Source organism: Haliaeetus albicilla, chromosome 15 (genome assembly GCF_947461875.1).
Source record: "Haliaeetus albicilla chromosome 15, bHalAlb1.1, whole genome shotgun sequence".
In the NCBI taxonomy this organism is placed as follows: domain Eukaryota; kingdom Metazoa; phylum Chordata; class Aves; order Accipitriformes; family Accipitridae; genus Haliaeetus; species Haliaeetus albicilla.
In genome coordinates this window covers 19,510,895-19,523,178 of record NC_091497.1, presented here as the reverse complement: position 1 = coordinate 19,523,178, position 12,284 = coordinate 19,510,895, and positions in this window count along the sequence as shown.

Below are 12,284 nucleotides of genomic sequence, written 5' to 3'. Positions count from 1 at the left end.
AAGACAAGCAGAATCTGAATGCTGGAAATGTTAAGAAAGATCCAGTAGGTTTTATTTCTCTTTCAGAAATTATACTTGAGTCACAAAAGGAAAAGACTTGACCTCTTCCAGTAGCTTGGTTTTACTCTCTGCCTAGCTGAAATTGCAGGAGAATAGCCTGGTTTCAGCTCTGTATCCTATTCCTCTGGACGTGGTTACCATTTTGTTGGTTTTCAGAAAAACAAAAAAAAGAGAATCAAAGGGAAACAGGAATCTTGAAATGTCATCAGTTGCAAGCTGTTAATTAGAAGAGATACACCTTTTCAAGAAAATCCAAACCCTCCACTGGCAGAATATAGTGAAATACTCAAAAATCAAGGAAATAAGCTTCCCACTGTGGCAGAGCAATAGGTAGGGAGCAGAACTAATGACTGCCAGCTGGTTTTGGTAAAACAATGCCTAAGTATGCCAGCTAAGGACCAGCTTCAATCTGTAACACTGCCCATCTTACATTTCTGCTGCCTCATTTCAGAAGTTTTTATGATACCAGAAGCATATGGGCACCCCCTTGGAACAGAACAATGGCATATATGCCAGAAAGAATGGAGGGAAGTCTGCTATATGAAAAAGGCATGAGGTACCAATACAACACAGACCAGGCGGAACAATCATGGAACAACAACAGCTAGTGTTACATGAAGGCCACCCAAGTTTACATTAGGGATTGGTGTATTGACTGAATCATGCTAGTGAAAGGCTGTGCGTGAACATAAAGTAAAGCAATGCTCCTTTGGGCTTTGAAGTTTCTACAAGGTTCTTGAGGTTCGTACTAAAGATTTATTGATCCTGGTCTTCAGCAAGACCTCAGTGAGCCCTTTCTCTGATCCTTTCTGTTTTCCTCTACTTTTCTTTCACGGAGTGAAGGACTCTTGTGGAATAATGTACTCTGGGTGCTGAAGGGCCAAATGACAGTCTTTGTGTACTCCCTCCTTTCAGTTACTCTGCAGATATGCAAATAGCTTGGGGTGAATAATGCAAAAGCCATTCCACAATTTACACACTTTTAATTTTCATTGGTTACCTCTGAAAAGGTTGCATCATTGACCAGTACAAGGAGATATTTAAAATAGGAATGCTTATAACATGTATTTATAAATATATTCCCAGTTTGAGTGAGACAAAAATGCTTATCTTTTCCCTGCATTCCTTTGGGTTTCACTCTGATTGCTTGTGCATTGATACTCCAATACAAAAAAAGATGCTTATTAATTTAAAATTGGCCTATGTCACACTCATGATATTTCTGGCATTTATGCTCCCTAGTCCATACTGTATACATTACTCTGAAGACCAACACTAACACAGATTAAAGCATTAGACTGTGCCAGAAATGGAATTACTTCACAGAAGTGGCCATAAGATGCTGGTTTGAAACCTTAATTATTCCAGTTTGCCTCTTCTTGCGGCACACATCTGCACTTACTCAGAACTAGATTCTACCCACAGCTTCCTCTGGGTAAGTATGTTCCTTGCACCACAAGAGGACACGTAAAGGAGAGTGCTCGCAACAGCTAAGTTTAGTTTAGGACCAGCAGGTTATCTCTGTAGTCAATGAAAGCCTTTTTTTCATCCAGAAGGTAAGTCAAAGAAGGAGCCAACTGTCTGAAGAAGCAGACAGTCAGTGTTTTCAAAGTCCTCAGATGGGGACTCTGGGACCCCCATGTATAAGAGGTGTGTGCTCCAAACCTCCCAAGAGCAGTGGGTTAGAGGGACAAGGCAGGCTGAGAGCTCTACTCAGCCTGGAGGCCAGGTTAGTAGGCTGCCCACTTACCTTTTTTAACTAGTATTAGGTATATTAGACTTAAAGGGCTGAAAATGCAGTAAAGAACCATCAAGTGTCATAACTAATATCATCCTTATCTATAATAAAAGCATAAAAGAATATATGTACTCAAAATATCCCACAGCATGCATGTGTCACTGCCTTGCTATGCCTTGCAGTTGGATGTATTGAGAAATACACACCAATAATGCAATACGGAACATATCTTCCTCCACATGTTAACTTTCTACTCTTCTGATGTTTTAGGTTATGCTCTTCTCCATTCCAGTTGGAAATGTAACTAGATACTTCACTTCTAACAGTTTAAATCCTAAGAGAATAAGTAGTATACTGGTTTTATAAATTAAATTGAAGGCATCTGCATTGTTCCAATAGTGGGATTGCTTAATTCGTATTAGATGGTTTTGCTTAAACTTAAAAAATACAAACTCACCTTTCAGAACATGTATTGAAAATGTTGTAATAAAAAAGGCTTCCATAAACACTTCTGTGTGGTAGTACTCATTTGTGTGATCTGGCAGTAGAATGACTAAGCGTATGGTTTTGTATCATTTATTTTTAACCACTTTAATTCTAGCTTGAATACAGAGTCATACAAATTCTCTCTGTACAAGTATTGAAGAGACACTGGTACCTTCAAAGGATTTTTCATCTCATCCTAGAGTAGCAGAATAGGAAAGCTGGATTGCCCTCGATGTTACTGTCTTACACTGTTGATCATAAAGAGAGTCTGGATGACAGGCTTAGATGTGAACAATTAATTTTTTGGTGATGAAAGCTAGGTGACATGAACCCTGTTCTATGACACAGGAGGAAACAGCACTGGATTATGTCTCATGTTGGGAACCATGTCGACAATTAGTTGCATTACTTATCAGCTATAACCTCAGCCTTGCTTAAGGAGAGTGTTGCCTCTGTTGGTATATACATAATCATTTAAAAAGAAAGAGATAGGGAGAGAGAGAGAAAGAAGGACAGACAGACAGCAAAGAAGGCTTGCTTTCCCTTGAATGAGTGAACTTGGGCAGCAGTGGAGCATCACTGATATCTGAATCTCCATTCACAACTTTTATGCTTCAGGAGTAACAAACTCCTGAAGGCACCTCTAATGGCAAAACAATGCTTTGTAATCCTCTTTTGTATTAGAAGGCCTGCCTGTAACTTCTGTAACTTTCCCCATAGAAGCCTGAACAGCTGTTCTCTGAGATACAAGAAGGCAAAACACAAATTTCCTCCAGTTACTCAGATACCTTGAACACAGAAACCAACAGAGTTTATTGTGAAGAATCTCACTTTTTCACATAAGCAACCCTTTATATTACATATTTTCATTCTATAATAAAGCACGTATCTATATTACATACATATTTATACACCAAAACCACCAATGTAATGAGGTTTTTCTATGTAACTGCCGTATTTATCTAAACTACATTACAGACCATTCACTGCCTCCATTTCACTTGTTCTTATCTTCCATTAAAACCTGTATAAGTTTACCTTGGAGGCTTTTCAGGACTTCAGCTTGTATGATTTTTATTGTTGTTGTTTTTGTTTTTACAGATCTCAAAGCAAATTGCTCTTGAGCACTGTCAGGCTAAGGAGTGATATTGCAATATAGTTAACACATAATAGTTGTATCATCATTCCAGAATACCTGTCCAGTCAAACAGGGAAAAACTCACAGCTTGCCTGTGTGACGTAGCTACATATACACATTCTTTCTAATATAGTAAGATAGGCACAGAGGACCAGCATTTCAAGAGTGGTGTATGCCCCCATCCATATGCTTGTATGTTAATGCAGTATGGAAATCATTTTAGTGTTTGCTATCAGTTTTCTCCAACCTGGAGAAAATTACTTCAAATGAATGCAGTCCATTTTACTACCTACGTACTTACAGGAAATTCTTGCAAATAAATACGTGCCTTTTACAGCATGTGTTACTGGGTAATAGTAAAAGTGCAGTGACAGGAGCCTTTTTAATGGATGTTGTGCTCTTGGTAGCGACAGCACCGGCGTTTTAAATAAACCAGTTGCAGTTGGCCGACAGCTTGGGAAAAGGTGTGTTTGCAGAGTGTCATGTAATGTGGTTGGCATAATTCTTGTCAATGATAGTGAGCGTAAATGCAGCAGCACCACTTCTTCCAGCTAGCTGGATCACAAGGCACTTGATCTGCAGCTCGAAAGTGGTATGTGGCTCTACAGTATTTTTCATGTCAAATGAGAAAGGAGTATTCAAAGATAGTCAGAATATATAATGACTGCATTTGAAAGGATGTACACAAGGTATCTTAGGTCATGTCTACCAATACTTGTCAGTACAGTAACTTGTTAACATTAAGTTGATTCTAAGCTTTTGGGGGAAAAGTATCTCAGCTTCCTACAGAATGTGTATTTACATACTGTTTAAAAGGAAAAGTGGAACATCTTGGAGAAATGCCGCTTCTGTTCAGTCTCTGACTGACAGCACAGCGGCCATCTACTACTCAAAATGCCTCTGATGATACAAATTCTGAAAACCTTTTGAAGAAAACACTACAGCAGTCCTATCACACCATAGAATAAAATGGGTAAAAGTGACTTAATTCAAAGATATCATTCCTCCAAAGTCCCACTGATGTCATGATCATCCTTCAACTAGTTTATGAGTGACAGCACAATATTACATCATATTGACCTTCTCTATTCAGTACATAGCTACTTACAGTAGAAACTCACTAATTGGACCTATTGGCTGAAAAACCCATTGTAAATTTTTGAAAGTTGCAAATTGGTATGTGAAAAAATAATGCATTAAATCCCCTCAAGTGTCCTTTGTTCAGTTTTTTTGACAGTTATGGCATATATTATTCATTAGACTTCATATCATGCTGGTGAATGTTCTGGAAAAACAATAAGTTGTGATCTCGTTTCTCTGAAGCTCCTCTAGACCATCCAGCTGAGTAAAAAGGGTGACAACATGAAGGTGCGGTAGGTTTTCACTTGACAGAACATTTTTTTTCCTCAGAAGAATAGTCTGATGAGCCATTAAGGTGTACAAGAATCAGGTCCAATATGACACATCTCTTCCATAATCTTTGACCTTTTGCCTTTCCCTGATGGGGGAAAAAAACAGACAGGAGTTAGGGACAAGGGTGAGAGGAGAACAAGCAACTTGTGCTTTGACATGAAATCCAATACCCATTCATAGTAGTACTTCTCTGCAGGAGTACCCTTATAGCTGGATAGCTGGATATTAGGGATTGGTATTATCATCCTAATAATTTAAATTGTGGAAGTTTGGGGAGGCTTCAGTGACGACAAGGGCTTTTGACTCAACTGCTGTATAAATCTATGCTTAAATGACCAGGCCTGGATACAGCTGCAATAAGAATGGAGGGTAAAACTGAACATGACTAAAGCAAAAGAAAGAATAGCAATAGAAATCAACAAGTGTGTACAAATCACAGAAACAATTTCTTACTGAAAATGGCGAAGTTTTAATAATATACCAAAGATTTCCTTGATGTCAAGAGACATTCCAGGACCAACAACTGACCACAAAACTGTTTCTGCATTCAAAATCCTTCTTTATACTTCAGTGGCACCTGTAGAAAGGCAGGGAGAGCGCGAGAGCGCCCTAACATGGCTGAATGGCTAAGTCTGGACTCCTAGGGAAGGACTTATGCTGCCAGGCCAAAATCCACAGTCAAACCTTGCTCCCATTAAAATCAATGATAGCTATGACAGAATGAGAACAAGGGCCCAGATAATCGTTCATCATTGTTTCCCGTGTATGTACAGCTCCTTCCAGGTGTTTCTAAGTGTGTTCAGGAAGTCTTCATCCTCATTTTTCATGTTATGCCTTCTGAAATGGGCATATTAAACAAAAATAATGCACTTGGCTACACATATATTGTGGGGACCAAAATTCACTGTAGTTGCTTTTGTTCCTCTGTCATCACCATTTCTCTGAATATTCCAGCAAACTTATTTCATGGCAGGAACATCCATTTGAACAGTAAGTTTGGGTAATATATCAGAGAAGGAAATTTCTGAATGTAGAAAAAGAACAAAGAACAGAAACACGCAACACTTGCAGTCAAAACTAAACAGCTTGGTTCAAATACCTCAACTAGGATTCCAAATATTGACAGGGAACATCTCCCTCCAATCCGCAAGATTACTAGACTAAGCATAAGTCACTAAACCATGCTGTTAAGAAAAAGAATGCAGTGGATGGATGGGTATGAAGGCACTATCTGCTGCTTACAGAGTTCACAAACAGAAGAAGAGAATAAGTCATTTACTGTGGATGGTAGTGATCTCTGTGGTTTTTGGCACATCCAGGACAGAGGTTCAAGGCTGAACATAGGTTCCAGTATCCCTATTGTTTGATTTATTTTTCTACATACAAACAGAGTTTGTTACTTATATTTGTGCTTACAAAAATGGTGACACTGTGACATTTTTCCCCTACAAGAAAGCTGTAAGGAAATGACATGTGGACTAGATGTTCTTCTCAAATTGATGTCAATCCAGAATGAAAATATGGAATTGTTCACACAAATAAAGGTGATAAAAACTGTTCTTTATGCTCAAACCTCTAGATTGTAGACTCTCTAAAAAGAAGAGATTTTGGCATCTAGTGTGAACTTTTCCCAGAAGGATGTGACAACAGCATCCTTCACTGAGGGACATCTATACTGAAGTGCTGCCTTTGAAATGAAATGAAATGAAATATATTCAGATTACAACTAATGTATTTGTAGTGGCACTAAAAGTGAAAAAAACAAGTCAGAAATTTTGCTTTGCTTTCTTCCCAGAGCAGACTGACACATTGCCCAACTCATACTGGTAACCAGTGGTACCGTAGATGTCTGCAGGATAGAAACAATTGGTATTTTTGTGACATATTGTGGCAACTGGTATCAGGCTTCCTTTTTTCTTTCAATTATAAAAACTGTATTAACGAATCTGGGGAGTTTGTTTTTTCCATTTAAGAAGATTAAAGAACTCTCTAACCCTTCTCCAGTGTAGTCAGCACAGTCAATTGTTCAGGCAGTATGTCCAAAGTGTTAGGGGTACTCATCTAATGAAGTGTCCTTGCACCTCAGCAATATTTCCAATACTCAGAGCAGCGTTAAAAGTCGAAAGATGGACAGCAGGGTCGGTCTGTTACGCACCTGGGCTCCTTGTTCTTCTCGCCCTGCCCAGGTTTTTGCAGTCGCCCATTCCAGAGATCTCGGGTTCCAGCTTCTGCCTTTTGTTTGCTGGCTGGCCATCACTCTCCTCTTCGCAGCTTAGTTTTCTCTTTCTGTTGGAGTGTTCTTCCTTTTGCTGCGAAGAGCCTGGCAATCTTTCCATTCAATAGTATTGTTAGACAGGTAAAGCCATGATAAACGTGAATCAATTCTCCTCTTAACCAAAGCTAGCTCATTTTACCTTCTCTCCCCAGACGAGCTCTTCGGGGGTTCGCTTTCTGGAGCGACTGGAGGCACCTGCAATGGAAACATGGAAGCTAACAGGTGGCAAGGACCTACCTGCCCGATTGCTACCTTAGCTCTGAAAGGCAGATCCCAGGGACGGGTTTGCTCAGCTCAGCTGAGCCACTTCTGGTGGGGTCATCGCACAAAGCGGGATGGCCAACCTGCGTCAGCCTCGCTCTGCGCTTTTGCAGAGCTGCAGGCTGGTGGATGACCTTGCTTGTCCTGGCGGCAGCAGTCCCACCTCCTGAGGGGGAGGCTTTTGTTGTCACGCTGTTTCTGGACCTGACATACCTCTGCTGTTCCTGCTTCTGCCCCTGGTGCTGGCGACTCCTCAGCCGAAGCACCAGCAAGCCCAGCCGCCTCCTCCTCCTCCTCCTCAAAGAGTTCCCCATGGTGCTCAATGAGGAACTCCACCAGCCGCGTCACCTGCACACAGCAAACCATTGCTTTCCACCTGGGTGGCCGAAGATGGGTCAAACAGCCTTTCCCACTCCTGACCCTCGCTTCTGTGCAGAAAGCTGCAGCTGTGGGGCTGCTCTTCCCAGCAGCTCCCCCATGAGCATTTGCTGAAGAGAGGAGGCAGCCTGGTACCTCTGAACAGCAAAGCTGGGGTGGGTCCGGAAGGCCGTAGCCAGCTGGTAAACACAGCGTACCTTGCCCGTCACCTGCACCAGGGCATCCAGGGGGAGCGTGTGCTCCTCGGGTAGGCTGAGGAGGTTTGGCCCCACGCAGATGGCCAGGTTGCCCGCAGTCATCCTGCTGGTGGCCACGTTCCTGCTGATGTTTTGCAGCAGGGCCAGCAACTGCTTGAGCAGGAGGAGGTTGGCCTCGGGCAACTTGCCGGCCACCCTGAGGGAAGGGAACAGGAGCGCAATGTTAATCAACTCAACATTGTCAATGCAGGCCTCCCAGGCTGATCTCACCCAAGGCCACCCAAGGGAAGGCTCCCTGGGCACGCCTGGTCTCCAGCAGAGGGACTGCCTTCGCCGAGATACGGCCACCTCCCTCCCTGCCCTTCTGGCAAGAGTCCCCCAAGAGGTGGCTGGCAGCAGAAAAGACGGCTTTGTCAAGGGCGCCTTCGTTTGCAGACAAGTCCCGCCCTCTGCCATTCCCCGTGGAGCAGGCAGGCTGCTCGCCACACGTACTCCTTCAGTCCTGCCAGCTTCTCCTGCCTGCTGGACTTCTGCAGGGCGCTCATCCACTCCTCATAGAGCTCTGCCTCGAGGAGCTTGGAGGGGATCTTGCGGAGGAAGTCCTGCAACGCCAAGGGCTCCGGGTGAGTCTTGGACCACCGCCGCCGGGAGCACAGGCGGCATCCCCGGCACTCCGGCCGACGAGCAGGCGGCCGGGTTTTGGCTCCTGCTCTCGCAGGTGCCCATCGGCACCGACAGAGCCGGGAGCTGCCGGGCTCCAGGTCAGCAGGGTTCACCTTCAGGACGACGGCCAGCAGGTGCGCAGGCTGGCTTTCGAGGCGGACCTCCGCTCCGCTGTCGAGGGCCTCCCTGAGCTCCCGGGAGGCCCGCTCGCTGGCCGCCAGCCGGAAGATCCCCTCCGTGGATGGCCCGTGCTCGTGCAGCAGAACCAGCAGGTCCTGCAGGGGACAGAGGGGGAGAGCTGCTTGGCTGGAGACAGGCCCTGGGGCAGGCGAACCTTCCTCAGGGGCAGGAGCAAGTGTGGACGGCTCCACAGCTCTCACTGGGGCGGGGCGGGGCGGGGCGGAGGGGTGGCTGGAGGTGGGCGACGTGGGGAGGAGATGGCTTTGTCCCCGAGCCCCACCCGGGGTCCCTCTGCTGGGGGCACCACCTCTCCGGAGGAGCCAGCGGGGTGGGGACCCCCTGCCCAGGCTTGCTTACCTGGATGGGCTGGGGCAGCGTGCCGTCCTGGCTGCAGAGAGCTGCCAGGGGCCGGCCAAAGAGAGCCCCCCCGCCTCCAGAGGCCGACGGCCCGGGCACCTCTGCAGCGGCCGAGGTCCCTCGCCGCGCAAAGGGCCAGGGCAGGCCCATCCTCCTCCCGCGGGTCCCGCCTGCTGCCAAGGAAAACCGAGCAAAAAACCCTGCGTGGAGAGGTGTCCTTTGGGAACGAGGGGCCCCGGGGGCTCAGCTCTCCCCTGCCGCAGAGCGGTGGGGACAGACGCGCCCCGCGGGAAGGGCAGCAGCAGCCCCAGTGCAGCACGAGTGCCCGCCTGCAGGAGGAGGAGAGGAGGGCCGTCCTGCCCCCGTCTTCTCCGAACTCACCAGCCACGTGGCCACGTCCACGCTCTCTTCCGGAGGGGACGGGTGGCGGCCGCTGCTCCACACCAGCCTGCAAGACACGCGCTGCGCTCGCCGAGCAGCCCCGCTGCAGAAAGGGCCCCCGGCGAGCTGCATCGGCCCCTGGCCGTGTGTGAGAGGTGGGGAGGGCTGCGATTGCCCCCCGAGCGAGCCTCACCTCTGCCTGGCGCTCAACCAGCCTCTCCAGGCTGCTGGCGTGTAGCGTCGTCGCCTGGGCAAGGGGAGAAGAGCAGAAGGTGAGAAGCGAGGCACCTGATGCTGGGCCGGGGAGCATCCGGGGGCAGAGCGGAGCCAGGGGGGACACTCACAGCATTGCGGCCGCTCAGCTCCTCCAGCAGGAGCTTGATGGAGGGCAGCTGGGTCACCCGGGCTCCCTCCACTCCTTCTGGCGGCCTGCGCACGGGGAAGGGGCAGAGAAAGAGCCGCGTGAGACCCAAGCCGCCTTTTCTCTCTCCCGCCAGCCCGGGGAGCGCTCCCGAGGTGCCCCGGCATAGCCGGGCAGCGCCCGGCAGCGGGGCGGAGAGCAGCGGCAGCGGTGAGGACGGGGCTGGGCAGCTGCTGGCTGGACGCGGCTGGGCGAAGCAGCTCCGCCAGCTCTGCCCGCCCAAGAGCGGCCCGCAGCCCCGGGGGCAGGGGAGCGGTGTGTCCGCCTCGTACGGCTACACCTGGAGCATCCCCCCGCGACGCGAGCACGGGCCCCCCGGGCTGCGCCGCCAGGCAGGGCTTACCCAAGAAGCGCGCGGACCCAGAGCTCCTTCAGCGCCCAGGAGCTGCAGAAAGAGAGGAGAAAGAGCCTGAGCGCCCGCTGCTCCCCAGCCTGCGGGCAGAGGCGGGCGCCGGCACGGCCCTGCCCTGTGGGGACGGCCACGGAGGCGGGACGGAGCCCCGTGGGGCAGGACAGAGGCGCTGCCCAGCCCTGCCGGGGACCCGGCACCGAGACTCACCGGAAAGTGACGACGCAAGAGCCGCAGGGCCAGACGAGGACGAGGGACTTGGCGGGCTCGCCTTCCTCCTCGCCAGCGGCGTTGCCGGCCGCCCCCTTCCTGCTGGTCAGCACCTGCAGCTGGCCCAGGGCCAGGCAGAGCTGCGGGCGCGGGGCGCTGCCACGTCTGCGGAGCAGAGCGGCAGGGAGCGAGCTGGAGGTGGCCGAGCCCCGTGGCTCCCCTCCGGCGTGCCCCTGACATGGGCACGGCCGTGGGCGCCTCCAGCACCAGGGTGCCGGGGGCCTGGGGCTGCTCCTTGGGCGTCCCTGCCCCGGGGCCGGGGCCGGGGCTGGGGCCAGGGCCAGGGAGAAAAAGGCAGCCGGGGCCTGCCGCTCTTACTTGGGCTTGGCGATGACCAAGGCGTCACTGAAGAGGAGGAGGTCCCTCTTCCTCGTCCCACGGCCCTGGGTCACCCGCACGCGCTGGCGGAGCAGCGGCTCTGGCGACGCGGGGACGGGCGCGCGCTGCTGCGCGGGGTCGGGGTCGTCCCTGCAGAGCAGACGGCGCCGGGCGTGAGGAAGGCGGCCGCTGCGGGGCCCGGCTGTGCCGGCGCGTCCCCGAGCCACGGGGGGAGCCTACCTGGACCCGCGGCAGCAGTTCGCTTGGCCCATCCTGCCGAGGTCAGGAGAAGCCTCGCGTCGGACGCGGCGGTGGGGCTCGGGAGAGTGCCCAGCCGGCCCGAGCGAGGCTGCCGAGGGGGGCGAGAGTGCTGGGAAGCGCTGCTCGGGGGGAGCTTGGCTCTCCCCAGTGCTGCTCTGTCCTGGCACAGCGCAGAACCTGTCCCTGCAGGTTCTGTTGTCGCTGCCGGGGGCAGCGCCGGGTCAACGCGGCATGGCATTGTGACCTCAACGGTGGCACCGGGAGGGGCACTGGGGGCTCTCCCCACGATGGCCACGTCCCTCTGGTACTGGGGAGCCCAGGCCTGGGCACAGCCCTGCAGGCATGGCCTCACCAGCGCTGAGCAGAGGGCAAGGGTCACCTCTCGCCAGCTGCCGGCAAGGCTTTGCCCAGTGCAGCCCAGGGTACCGCTGGCCGCCGGCTTTGGGCCAGGGCACCTTGCCGGCTCCTCGCCAACTTGGTGTCCACCAGGACCCCCGGGGCCATTTCTGCCACGCTGCTTTCCAGCGGCTTGCCAAGGCGCTTTTGGTCACGAGTAGGTGCGGATGTGTCCCGGGATGCTTCGTGCCGTCCCGGTGCCATTGCAGTCGGTCCCACGCTCTCTCTGCAGGTCTCCCGGTGCCACTGCGGGGAGGGGGAGAAGGGCATCTTTCCTCCAGCCAAAGCAGTGGCCCAAGTGGAAGGGCTCTCTCTTGTTAGGGGACAGGGAGAAAGGGGATGGATGTGCTCTGGTGACAGAGTCGGGAGATGGCATTTCCAGAGAACTCCCACCTTTGCCTTTTTCCCTTAACTCCAACTTTTTCACACCAACTTTGTTCTTCACATAATGTCTGGGTAAAAGATGGTGGTTGGCACTCTCTTTTAGACCCCAGCCCCTAAAACATCGGGGGGAAACTCCAAGAACCAGAGCAGGCCAGAATAGTGCAGGCCAGAATAGTGCAGCCCAGGGGGTTGCAGACACATCCTGCCCACTTCCCACTTTTCCTGGGATGCTTTAGAGAGTTGGCAGAGGGAAGAAAACCGTCCTTCTGCCTGCTCGAGACAGACCTGTTGTCTCTTTAGCTCCAAATGTGTGAAGCTAAGTCAGGAGAAGCTAAAACCATACCTCAACCTGTTTTGC